Genomic DNA, 12,777 nt, shown 5'->3' with positions numbered 1-12,777 from the left:
TGTATTTTATTGCTTTAGTTATTCGTTTAATGCCATTTTTCAGTGCAGTGCACCTACTGGTGATTTAGGTCGCGCTGCGGATGATGTGGTCCGTGTGTGTGTAGCAGGTGGAACACCTACAAGGTGGAAAGAGAGCAAAGGGCCCAAAGAAGACGAGAGAGGTTTTACCATCATTTTAAACTAAAAAGATAGACATCAGGGTGAAATGTTTGCAACGTCAAATGGAGCTGGCATCTCTCAATAGCCCTACATCGACGATGTAGCACATTACCAGAAGTATCCTTTATAATTAAGAGCGGCAAAAGTAGAAACAAGGTAAAGTCTATTTTGGTAGCTTACACAATCTTACATATTTGACTCGCATAACAAATGTTTTATTCAAACATGTGAGAACATGCTAGCATCTACAATTTGTATGCTCTTGCTAATGAAAATCAAACATCACTTCTCCAATGAATACTTCTTAAAATGTGAACGGGCCAAATTGTTAAATACATTGTCACTTAATTTATCAAACTTTATCTGAGACCCTTTCAAAGTAATAAAGTAATGCCCCCATGGTAAAAATGGGATTTAAATGTTTTGTGTATTTATAAGAAGAAAGATTTATAATTAGAAAAATCCTTGTTTATTTCAGCATTTTGTTTTCATAAAAGACACATTAAGGCTAGAAATGGTCTTTTGTTAAATGACTCAATTACTTGAAAAAAATTATCAATAGATTACTCCATTACTAAAATAATCAATAGCTGCAGTACTAGGAGCACTGTCTGGTTTACATCTGTTCATTTTTAGTCCACTTTTCTGTATAATCTCTTTTTTGCAATTATAATTGTGTTTTTTTTCTGGATTTCTCCTTTTTTAGCATAAGGATCCCAACTATTTCTACCACTATACTATATCAGAGATGTCATTTTCCTGTCCTGGTGCTCCTATTTTGATTTTGCTTCCATTTTTTGCTGCACCTTCTCTTTCTGTTCTGTATCCTGCCAGCATATCTGCTTTCCCATAGTTAATTTAGCCTATTTAGTTTGACCTGTTTCTCCTTGCCGCTGCTTGTTCATTGTGCTTTGTACCTCAACGAGCACCACTTTCATGCTGCACTAGATTTTTTATACACTACTTGTGTTTCCCCTAACTAAACAGACTTTTTATCTGCACAATCACTTTCCTTGCTCTGCAACCTGCGCTCCAAATCAGAAAATGTATCATCACTGTTATTGAGACCAAAATTATCACAGTTATTAGTAAATTACTGTATTGTTGAAAGTGCTCAAAAACTTCTACCAACCACTAAAATCTATTAACAATGCTTAATTTAAAGGAGTCATATAATATATATTTGTCTAAATTTAAAATGCTTTCTTATGGTCTACATAACATGTAATGGTGGTGCTTTGGTCAAAATTTTGCATACATTTTATTATACAGACCTTGAGCCGCGGCGTTTTGTGGGCGGTCCTAATTACGTGCCAAAGTCGTCTTTCAGGCTAAGCTCCCTTCAACTGCGTCTCCACCCCGTCAGCCAGATTGTCGGTTTGAGCGCTTCCATATTGAGTCAACTGACAGATATAAGTTAGAATTATACGCTACTAATTATTAGAAAAGGCAACATCGGAGGATTTTTAGCATGCATGTACATGTACGAGCCAGTCTGCCCCACAAGAAAATGATTAAGAAAAATAAGGAACTTATTAACTACTATTTGGACTACAACTAGATAAAAATGGCAGACTTGCGCAAAGCTCTTTGGGTAAACCCATACTTGCCAACCCTCCCGATTTTCCCAGGAGACTCCCGAATTTCAGTGCCCCTCCCGAAAATCTCCCGGGGAAACCATTCCCCCGAATTTCTCCCGATTTTCACCCGGACAACAATATTGGGGGCTTCCTTAAAGACACTGTCTTTAACGTCCTCTCTCACCTGAAACCTTCACCCCTTAACAACCGCATGCTGTCCAGGCGTCCGCTTTTCCTCCATATAAACAGCGTACCGGCTCAGTCACATAATAATGTGGCATTGGACGGATTTAACAATGGTCTTCACTCGAAGATCTTTTAACTGGTTTAATGATAACGCAAGGCATACTTGGTCAACAGCCATACAGGTCACATGGAGGGTGGCCGTATAAACAACTTTAACACTGTTACAAATATGCGCCACACTGTGAACCCACACCAAACAAGAATGACAAACACATTTCGGGAGAACATCCGCCCCGTAACACAGCACAAACACAACAGAACAAATACCCAGAATCCCTTGCAGCACTAACTCTTCCGGGACGCTACAATAACATCTACAGATTTTGGAGCTCAGTGCACAACTGCACACACAACAAGAAGGAGACGAAGCAGAAGAACGAAGAAGAGACATGGCGACGACGACGAGTAAGAAGAATGATTGGAAAAAAGAATTTAATTTCATCAAGAAAAGCTCGAAGGGGAAGGGGTATGCTGCCTGCACCTCAACCCCGCCCCCGCAACCCCGCCCCCCCAACCACGGCCCCCCACAACCAGGGCTTGTTTCTCTCACCTGTACCTGATTGGCAGTCTGGCACACCTGGTGGCAATTCCCAATCAGGCTACTATTTATACCTGCCTCGCCCTCCAGTTAGTGCTGCAGTATTGTATGCTGCAGACTGTTTGCTGGTTGCTGTCTCCAGTTTTCTATCCTGTTGCCTGGTTCCTGTGTGCTGTCACCTGTTTTCCTGGTATTCTGGTTCCTGGTTTGTGTTTTACCTGCATTTTTGGACATTAAATAATGTTTTCCTGCACCAAGCCTACCATCTCTGCATCTTGGGGTTTGTCACCACCACTACCTGACAACTTTATTTACTTGGGTAAATGGGAAGGTTCCTGTCAAAGTATCTGTGGTGGTAAAGGGCCTATTGACACCCAAAGTGCTTTATGTTGAGACTAATTATTCAATCACTCCTCATTGAAACCACTTTGAAAATTGATGGTAGTAAGTAGAGATGTCCGATAATATCGGCCTGCCGATGTTATCGGCCGATAAATGCGTTAAAATGTAATATCGGAAATTATCGGTATCGTTTTTTTTTTATTATCGGTATTGTTTTTTTTTATTTTTTATTAAATCAACATAAAAAACACAAGATACACTTACAATTAGTGCACCAACCCAAAAAACCTTCCTCCCCCATTTACACTCATTCACACTCATTCACACAAAAGGGTTGTTTCTTTCTGTTATTGATATTCTGGTTCCTACATTATATATCAATATATATCAATACAGTCTGCAAGGGATACAGTCCGTAAGCACACATGATTGTGCGTGCTGCTGGTCTACTAATAGTACTAACCTTTAACAGTTAATTTGACTAATTTTCATTAATTACAAGTTTCTATGTAACTGTTTTTATATTGTTTTACTTTCTTTTTTATTCAAGAAAACGTTTTTAATTTATTTATCTTATTTTATTTTATACAGTTTTTTTTAAAGTACCTTATCTTCACCATACCTGGTTGTCCAAATTAGGCATAATAATGTGTTAATTCCACGACTGTATGTATCGGTTGATATCGGTATCGGTAATTAAAGAATTGGACAATATCGGAATATCGGATATCGGCAAAAAGCCATTATCGGACATCCCTAGTAGTAAGCCACATTTGTAGCCTCACCTGCCCTGGCAAAATGTGGCTGCCAATGTGTGCCAACGACCTCTGTGACCACCATCAAACATTCCCTGGGAGCAAGGTGGGTGGGTTGTCATGCTCGACGACACAACGGCAGTGACTAGGGTGACGGAAACGGAATTTGTATTAAGGAACCCTCTACCATCTGAGCCATGCCGCCACAAAAGTGAGCTTATCGAAGTGCGGTCGTCAATCCCAGTTTTATGATAATTTAAATTTGAATAGATGAGAATCAGCACCTCCAAGTCCGAGTCCATGGGTGGAGTGCCATCTCCGGGTTGGGGAGGAGATCTTGCCCCAAGTGGAGGAGTTCAAGTACCTCGGAGTCTTGTTCACGAGTGAGGGAAGAGTGGATCGTGAGATCGACAGGCGGATCGGTGCGGCGTCTTCAGTAATGCGGACGCTGTATCGATCCGTTGTGGTGAAGAAGGAGCTGAGCCGGAAGGCAAAGCTCTCAATTTACCGGTCGATCTACGTTCCCATCCTCACCTATGGTCATGAGCTTTGGGTTATGACCGAAAGGACAAGATCACGGGTACAAGCGGCCGAAATGAGTTTCCTCCGCCGGGTGGCGGGGCTCTCCCTTAGAGATAGGGTGAGAAGCTCTGTCATCCGGGGGGAGCTCAAAGTAAAGCCGCTGCTCCTCCGCATCGAGAGGAGCCAGATGAGGTGGTTCGGGCATCTGGTCAGGATGCCACCCGAACGCCTCCCTAGGGAGGTGTTTAGGGCATGTCCGACCGGTAGGAGGCCACGAGGAAGACCCAGGACACGTTGGGAAGACTATGTCTCCCGGCTGGCCTGGGAACGGTACGGGATCCCCCGGGAGGAGCTGGACGAAGTGGCTGGGGAGAGGGAAGTCTGGGCTTCCCTGCTTAGGCTGCTGCCCCCGCGACCCGACCTCGGATAAGCGGAAGAAGATGGATGGATGGATGGAAATTTGAATAGGTACAGTTCGCTTCTCCTTCTTCCCCTTCATTTATCCGCTTTCTTTTGTATTTCAAGTTATCGCTACATATATGTATTGTTGCATTTGAAACAATTTAATGTTGATAATAGAAAATTCCCGCAGAAATTTTGATGGGCCTGCTATTCATGCCTTGGACCTCTGGCCGGGGGTCGCCGGAAGCCGCCGTACTTATTAGATGGTGCAGAGTGTCTGAATCTGTGAGTTTTAGGTGTAACTGTACAAAACCAGCCACAGAGCTAGCTTAAAACAGTAGCATGTTTACATAAAAATGCTAACACTTGGCACGTGTGATAACGATAGCGTGATAACAGTCAGCATGTTTCGTATACCAAGTTATATGACTCAAAGGTGTATGGCTGCGGAAATAGAAAAAAAGTTTAAAATTAGATGAAAAAGTAAGCAAGCTGAAGTTAGCTTGCGAACATGTTAATATTTGTATACTAACAGGTAACAAATGTCACATACCGAGTTTATATGAATCTGGTGTAAACGGTTGCAAAACTAGCTCAAAAAGTTAGCATGCTAATGTTAGCATGTTAGCAAGCTAATGTTAGTATGTTAACAGTTAGCTTAAAGTTAAAGTTAAAGTTAAAGTACCAATGATTGTCACACACACACTAGGTGTGGCGAAATTATTCTCTGCATTTGACCCATCACCCTTGATCACCCCCTGGGAGGTGAGGGGAGCAGTGGGCAGCAGCGGTGGCCGCGCCCGGGAATCATTTTGGTGATTTAACCCCCAATTCCAACCCTTGATGCTGAGTGCCAAGCAGGGAGGTAATGGGTCCCATTTTTATAGTCTTTGGTATGACTCGGCCGGGATTTTGAACTCACAACCTACCGATCTCAGGACGGACACTCTAACCACTAGGCCACTGAGTAGGTCATACCAAGTATTATGACTTTTAGTTGAGTAAAAAGAGTAAAATAATAAAAAAAACTTTAGCACTTTAATGTTAGCATGCTAATGTTAACACGCTAACAATTAACAAGAGTCACGTACCAAGTTTTATGACTGTAGAGTAAACCGTTGCAAAATTTGCTCAACAAGATAGCACGTTAATGTTAGCATGCTAACGTAAACATGCATACAGTTAGCATGTTTCAAATACCAAGTTATATGACTGTAAAGTGTATGGCTGTGGAATTAGACATAAAAGCGTAAAATTAGGAAAAATAAGTTGGCACTTTGATGTTAGCTTGCTAGTATGCTAACGTTAGCGCGCTAGCAGTTAACGTGTGTCACATTCCAATTTATATGGTAGTGAAAAAGCTATCATAAAACGTTAGCATGCTAATATGAGAGATACTAGCAGAAAAAAGCTAACATGCTAATGTTGCATTTGAAACAATTGTATTGTTGATATTAGAGGTAATTATTGTTATTGTTCATTATCAATAGTGCTATTTCTATTGGTATTTTTTTGCTCCATTTGTAGTGTAATCATGTTCATTGTCATTTCTGTGTTATTAATATTTACTTCACTAACTGCTTCTTTGCTATCACTTTTCGTATCATATTTGTACATATCGTATTTACTGATGTTGTTATGTTGTTGTTGTTGTGTTTGTTGTTGGTCCTCTGTCTTATCTCCCTCTTGTCCCCACAATTCCCCCTCTCTGTCTTGCCTTTTCCCTCTTTCTATCCTGCTGCACCAAACAATAATACAAATCTATTAAATAAAGTCAGATAGAAATAAGGCAACAAGTGAAGTATACCACACTTTCTTTTGTAAAGTAAATCTGTACAGCAAGAATGGGCATCTACATCAACAATATGATCTGTCTGAGTAGCTGCACACGACACAGTCAGGAATTTTAATGCGGTTTATCATTAATACGGGTATACTGTATGTATGTCTATAACTAGTAAACTTGCCCTCACTCAGTCATTTTAATGGTTTTTGGACTTATTTTTCAACTATCCTTACTGAAGAAAATTCTGGAAAAACTTTCTGAAAATTCGGAAGTGGGAAAAAACTCCTCTGTTAAACGTTTTTACTGGCTAAGGCACCATGCTTCCGTGCAATTTATTGCCATACTGCAATATTGTGCAGATATTTCTGTAAAATAACATCCACCCTTTTTTTTTTTACATTTCCCTTTTTAAATGTGCTCTGGCTGACTTCTTTGAACATGCAGGTGTATCACTCATTCAGACAAACCCTGATTCAACGCCAGGTGATTTGTGGGAGCGAACATGTGTGTATGTGTGTGTGTGCAGCTGACAGGGTTTAGTGTCCCTTCTCCGCTAAGATTATGTGTAATTGTTCTCTTGTCCCAAAGGCCAAACGCCCATGGAGCATTTCACCTCAACAGAACCCAGCTGGGAGAATGAACACAAAAGCTCTTCAATAAATTAGCAGAGGTGGGTAGAGTACCCAAACATTGTACTCGAATAGAGTACTGTTGTTTTAGTGATATGACTCAAGTAAAAGTAGAATGTAGTCATCTAAATAATTGTGGTAATGCTAAAAATGATCATTTATTATTAATTATTATTTATTGTTAATAAAACCAAAGGTGGGTAGTACCGCTTTACATTTACTTTATTACGTTTACTTTTGTATTTTTTGGGATGAATTGTACTTTTTAACTTTTTTTTTTTTTTTTTTTTGCTGGACCCCAGGATGCAGAGACACCAGGCGAATGCAAACAAATAAAAACAAAATAGTTAAAATAGCCCTATTATGCAAAACCTACTTTTCTTGTCTGTTAGTAGCTGACGTTGTGTATTCGGAATCTGCGTAAGTCCTAAAAAATTGAAATTAAACCGTGGTAGAAGTGCGGAGATATTTGTAAAACAATCTTGCCTTCCTTCATACTTCCGCTAAACGATCTGTTCAAAATTAGCCCCAATAGTGGTGTTTTAACCCTAACCCTTAGTGGATTGGACATAAATGGTATACATTTACCCAGAGTGCGTTGCGCCAATCCACCTGTTGTTGTGGGGCAGTCTGGCTTATACCTGTAAGTAGTCTCCATATGGAAGCGCTAGAAGCCCCAACAAATATGGCTGGGAGAAGACGCTGTCGAAGAGACGCATCCTAAAGAGACAGTCAGGAAACTGCTTAAACATAATCTATGCAAACTTTGTACCTTTTTTCCTGATTGCCAATCAAGAGCTTACAGCAGACGATAAGCGGTGGCAAACAGGAAGTGGAAACGAAAAAAAGCGCTGGAAATAGTACAGAAACTGAGGAAACAAGCAAAAGTCCAGAACAGTCATGAAAGGCTACTTTTACACCGTTCAATTGCGTTCTATCCCGATCGATACTTTTATTTGTATCATCAATGTATTTGTTTATAACGTTTGATTACTGTTTACAAAGATGCATTCATTTGTCTCCAGCGGACACTGTCACATGACTATGATTCACCAATCCAACATAAGCATTGGTGACATTTGACTTCATTTCACCAATCAAACGGAGCCTGGCAGTCACATGACCACACTCATATTATACACAATAAAAAGTGACATGATGTCAAACGTGTTTACTTTTGTAAACTATGAACAATTACATTTATATCATGCGCTGTCATCTGTGTCAGTAAAATATTAACCATTTAGCCGACAGGAATTCCACTTCCAACAACTGAAAACATGTTGTGGTAAATAGTTTTGTTTTTTTGTTTGGTTTTAGCTGCACATACGCTAACATTAGCTTTGTTACTCATAAGTGACTATAAAATGTGCATGTTTTTTAGTACCGTATTTTCCGCACTATAAGGCGCACCTAAAAACCACAAATTTTCTCAAAAGCTGACAGTGCGCCTTATAATCCGGTGCGCCGTATATATGGGTTAATATTAATATTAATTTTCATAAAGTTTCGGTCTCGCAACTACGGTAAACAGCCGCCATCTTTTTTCCCCGTAGAAGAAGAAGGAGCGCGCGGTGCATGCTGGGATATGTGACGTTTCATTTCCATTTGTGTGTTTATGTAAAGACCCCAAAATGGCTCCTATTAAGTGTGTTGTCTGTCTAATTATAAATAATGCAGACGAGGCGTGTTGGATGAGTTCTCAACGTTTACTCACAGCGTGCTCATAACCACATTCTAACTGCCAGCATACAACAACGCTTCTCAGGGCTACCGCGCAGGCTCGTCACTATCGTTGCATGCTGGGTAGTGTAGTTGTTATATTTGCTAGCTCATAACATCACATTAAGAGACACGCTTACGCGCTTAATTCAATACTCGCCGTCATTCCGGGTGGATTGACAAAAGACCTCCAGCCGCTAGATATTGGTGTCAACAGGGCATTCGAAGCTAGACTGCTAACTGCGTGGGAACAGTGGATGACAGAAGGGGAACACACGTGATGTTCACCAAGACAGGGAGACAGCGCCAGACGACATACGCCAACATCTGCCAGTGGATCGTAAATGCCTGGGCAGATATTTCGGTCACAACTGTGGTCCGAGCTTTCCGGAAGGCAGGATTCACAGAACTGCTGGACAACAGCGACACTGACTCCGATTACTTCGACGAGACGGAGCCGGCCATTTTGGATCCCACATTCGCCCAACTTTTCAATTCGGACACCGAAGGAGAAGAATTCGAGGGATTTATGAATGAAGAATAACTTCAGAAAGTGAGCGTTATGTTTATTTTGTGTGTTGTGACATTAACGTTCGAGCAACATTATGTTGCTATTGCTCTGCACTATTTTGAATTTTACTATGTTTGTGATTGCACATTTGTGTACATTTTGGGAGTGAACAGAGTTGTTAGAACGCTGGTTTTTAATATATTATTAAAGTTTGACTGACCTATCTGACTGTTTTTTTTGACATTCCTTTAGCGCAGTTAGATGCGGCTTACAACACGGGGCGGCTTATAGGTGGACAAAGTTTTGAAATATGCCGTTCATTGAAGGCGCGGCTTATAACCCAGGGCGCCTTATGGTGCGGAAAATACGGTACATGCTATATTAGTCTCTCTGTTTCACACTTACACACAGAACAACCACAGTTGTAGTGTAAGTACCATAAAAAACACTAAATAAATCAGAAGTTTCTCACCATTTATTCAGTACTAGACAATTTTTTCACTGAATACTTACTTTTACTCAAATTAATATTTGGATCACTACTTTTTATGTTTACTTGAGTTATATTACTTGATAACAGTGCTTCTCTTAGAATTAGACAAACTTTATTGATCCACAAGGGAAATTGTTCCACACAGTAGCTCAGTTACAAAGGATGGAAAGTGTAAAGATGGAAAGGATAATCAGAATCAGAAATACTTTATTATGCAGGTATAAAGTAGACTAAAAATTAGGGATGTCTGATGATGGCTTTTTGCCGATATTCCGATATTGTCCAACTCTCCCATACTGATATCAACCGGGGAGGGAGGTTTTTTGGGTTGGTGCACTAATTGTAAGTGTATCTTGTGTTTTTTATGTTGATTAATTTTTTTTTTTTAAACGATACCGATAATAAAAAAACCGATACCGATCATTTCCGATATTACATTTTAACGCATTTATCGGCCGATAATATCGGCAGGCCGATATTATCGGACATCTCTACAAAAAATGTACCGTAGTAACAATATAAAATATAACATATATGTAATATTTACATATTATATATAAAGTATATAATATATACTGATATATGATATTATATTTTTATATAATATATACAATATATAACAATTACCATGTACAATACTACAGTAACTATATATATATATATATATATATATATATATATATATATATATATATATATATATATATATATATATATATATTTATATATATATATTTATATATATATATATATATATATATATATATATATATATATATATATATATATATATATATGTATATATATATATGAAAATAACTTCTCAGTTATTTTCTGTTACCGCCCCCCTCGGGGAAGAAAACATTTCACCCCTCCCAACACTATACACATATATATATATATATATATATATATATATATATATATATATATATATATATATATATATATATATATATATATATGTATTAATATATATATATATATGAAAATAACTTCTCAGTTATTTTCTGTTACCGCCCCCCTCGGGGAAGAAAACATTTCACCCCTCCCAACACTATATATATATATATATATATATATATATATATATATATATATATATATATATATATATATATATATATATATGAAAATAACTTCTCAGTTATTTTCTGTTACCGCCCCCTCGGGGAAGAAAACATTTCACCCCTCCCAACTCCCCCCACTCTCAGCCGCTACTGGAAATAGTATAATTTGTCTATACAATTGTTATAAGTACACCTCCGCACCGCTCCCTATTAAATTAAAGAAAAAACATAGAAATATAGATCAAGTTTTAATGAACAATAACTTTACTCACATTATTTGTTTAGTCTGTAAAAGAAAAGATCTTACGTGCCTTAATTTGCTTAAAATAAAAGTAAACATTATCCTTATTTAAGCAAAAATATATATATTTTTACCTACTTTATCCATTTGATACTGAAAAATACAATTAAATAAACTCAATAAATAATAATACATTAAAACTGATCAGCAACATTACCTCAGGAGCACAAAATCTAAAACACTTTTTAACCTACAAAACAAAAATTGATAAAATAATTGGTGCTGATTTTTTTTTTTTTTTTTTTATCAAAATGAGGAAGTCAGGATTAATGGTTTCAATGAGCACGTTTAGTACTGAACAACTTTTCAATGCAGGGTTTGAAGCATGATACTGGTAAAGCATGTTATGTATCGGTGCCCTTCCTCAGAGGGCTTGCCCCACTATTTGAGAAGGACTACTCAAAAGGACAGTACTTATATTTGAGTACAATTTTGGCAACTCTACCCAACCCTGATCATCTTTCAGTCAGTGATGTAATATAAATAAAGTAAGATTAAAAAGAAGATAGATTTTGCTTTCTTGGTGTAATACTCACTCTGGGAATATAGAGCCATGGACAAAATCGAGATCGAGCTTGTTAGGTTTAGCTGTAAGATGCACAGAAAGAGACAAGATAAATACCCAGGGAGGATGATTGAAGGACTGAGGGAGTATAGGAAATGAAATGTTTTCCTCCTTGCTGACCCTTCCCTCATCCATCTTGATAAGTAAACAGGGTTTTGACACCCTGGCAGGACCCTGGTCAACCCCGATCGAAGCGAGTTGTGAGCCGCCATGGATAAGCATGTTAAAGTCACACATAAAACACCCGCTGACCACATCTTTGAAGCTGAATTTGTCTCCAACATCTGTCAGGAAAAAGTCAGAATAAAGAATTCATGCTCACCCCCCCACTAGAATGCAATCTGTCATCCCCGTCGGGGGTTAGTGGTGAGGGACCTGGCAATTTGTTGTCACCTTCGTGACAACAGCGCAAGGGTCGTCCACCACATGGCTTGGATTCGCAGCCCCCGCCAGATGTGTCTTTTTGGAAACACAAACAAACAAGTCAATGCTTTGGACAGATTGAGAGAATTCATGCTTTAGAAGTAAAAAAAAAAAAAAAAAAAAGGTAGCAGGCTGTGCCATACATGATTGAATAAGGAAAGTTCTCATTCTCAGACACCAAAAAAAACAAAGCCTGATTTCAGCAACCTGCTTCTTTCTTTTTTATGTACCGTATTTTCCGCACTATAAGGCGCACCGGATTATTAGCCGCATCTTCTATGAATTACATATTTCATAATTTTGTCCACCAATAAGCCGCCCCGGACTATAAGCCGCGCCTACGCTGCGCTAAAGTGAATGTCAAAAAAACGCTGCGCTAAAGTGAATGTCAAAAAAACAGTCAGATAGTTCAGTCAAACTTTAATAATATATTGAAAACCAGCGTTCTAACAACTCTGTCCCAAAATGTACGCAAATGTGCAATCACAAACATAGTAAAATTCAAAATGGTGTAGAGCAATAGTAACATAATGTTGCTCGAACGTTAATGTCACAACACACAAAATAAACATAGCGCTCACCTTCTGAAGTTATTCTTCATTCGTAAATCCTTCGAATTCTTCGTCTTCGGTGTCCGAATTGAAAAGTTGCGCAAGCGTGGTATCCAAAATGGCCGGTTCCGTCTCGTAGAAGTCATCGGGAGTCAGTGTCGCTGTTGTTCTGTGAATCCTGC

This window comes from Nerophis lumbriciformis, linkage group LG30, assembly GCF_033978685.3.
Source record: "Nerophis lumbriciformis linkage group LG30, RoL_Nlum_v2.1, whole genome shotgun sequence".
NCBI classification, from domain to species: Eukaryota; Metazoa; Chordata; class Actinopteri; order Syngnathiformes; family Syngnathidae; genus Nerophis; species Nerophis lumbriciformis.
Note: the sequence above shows the minus strand (reverse complement) of the source record.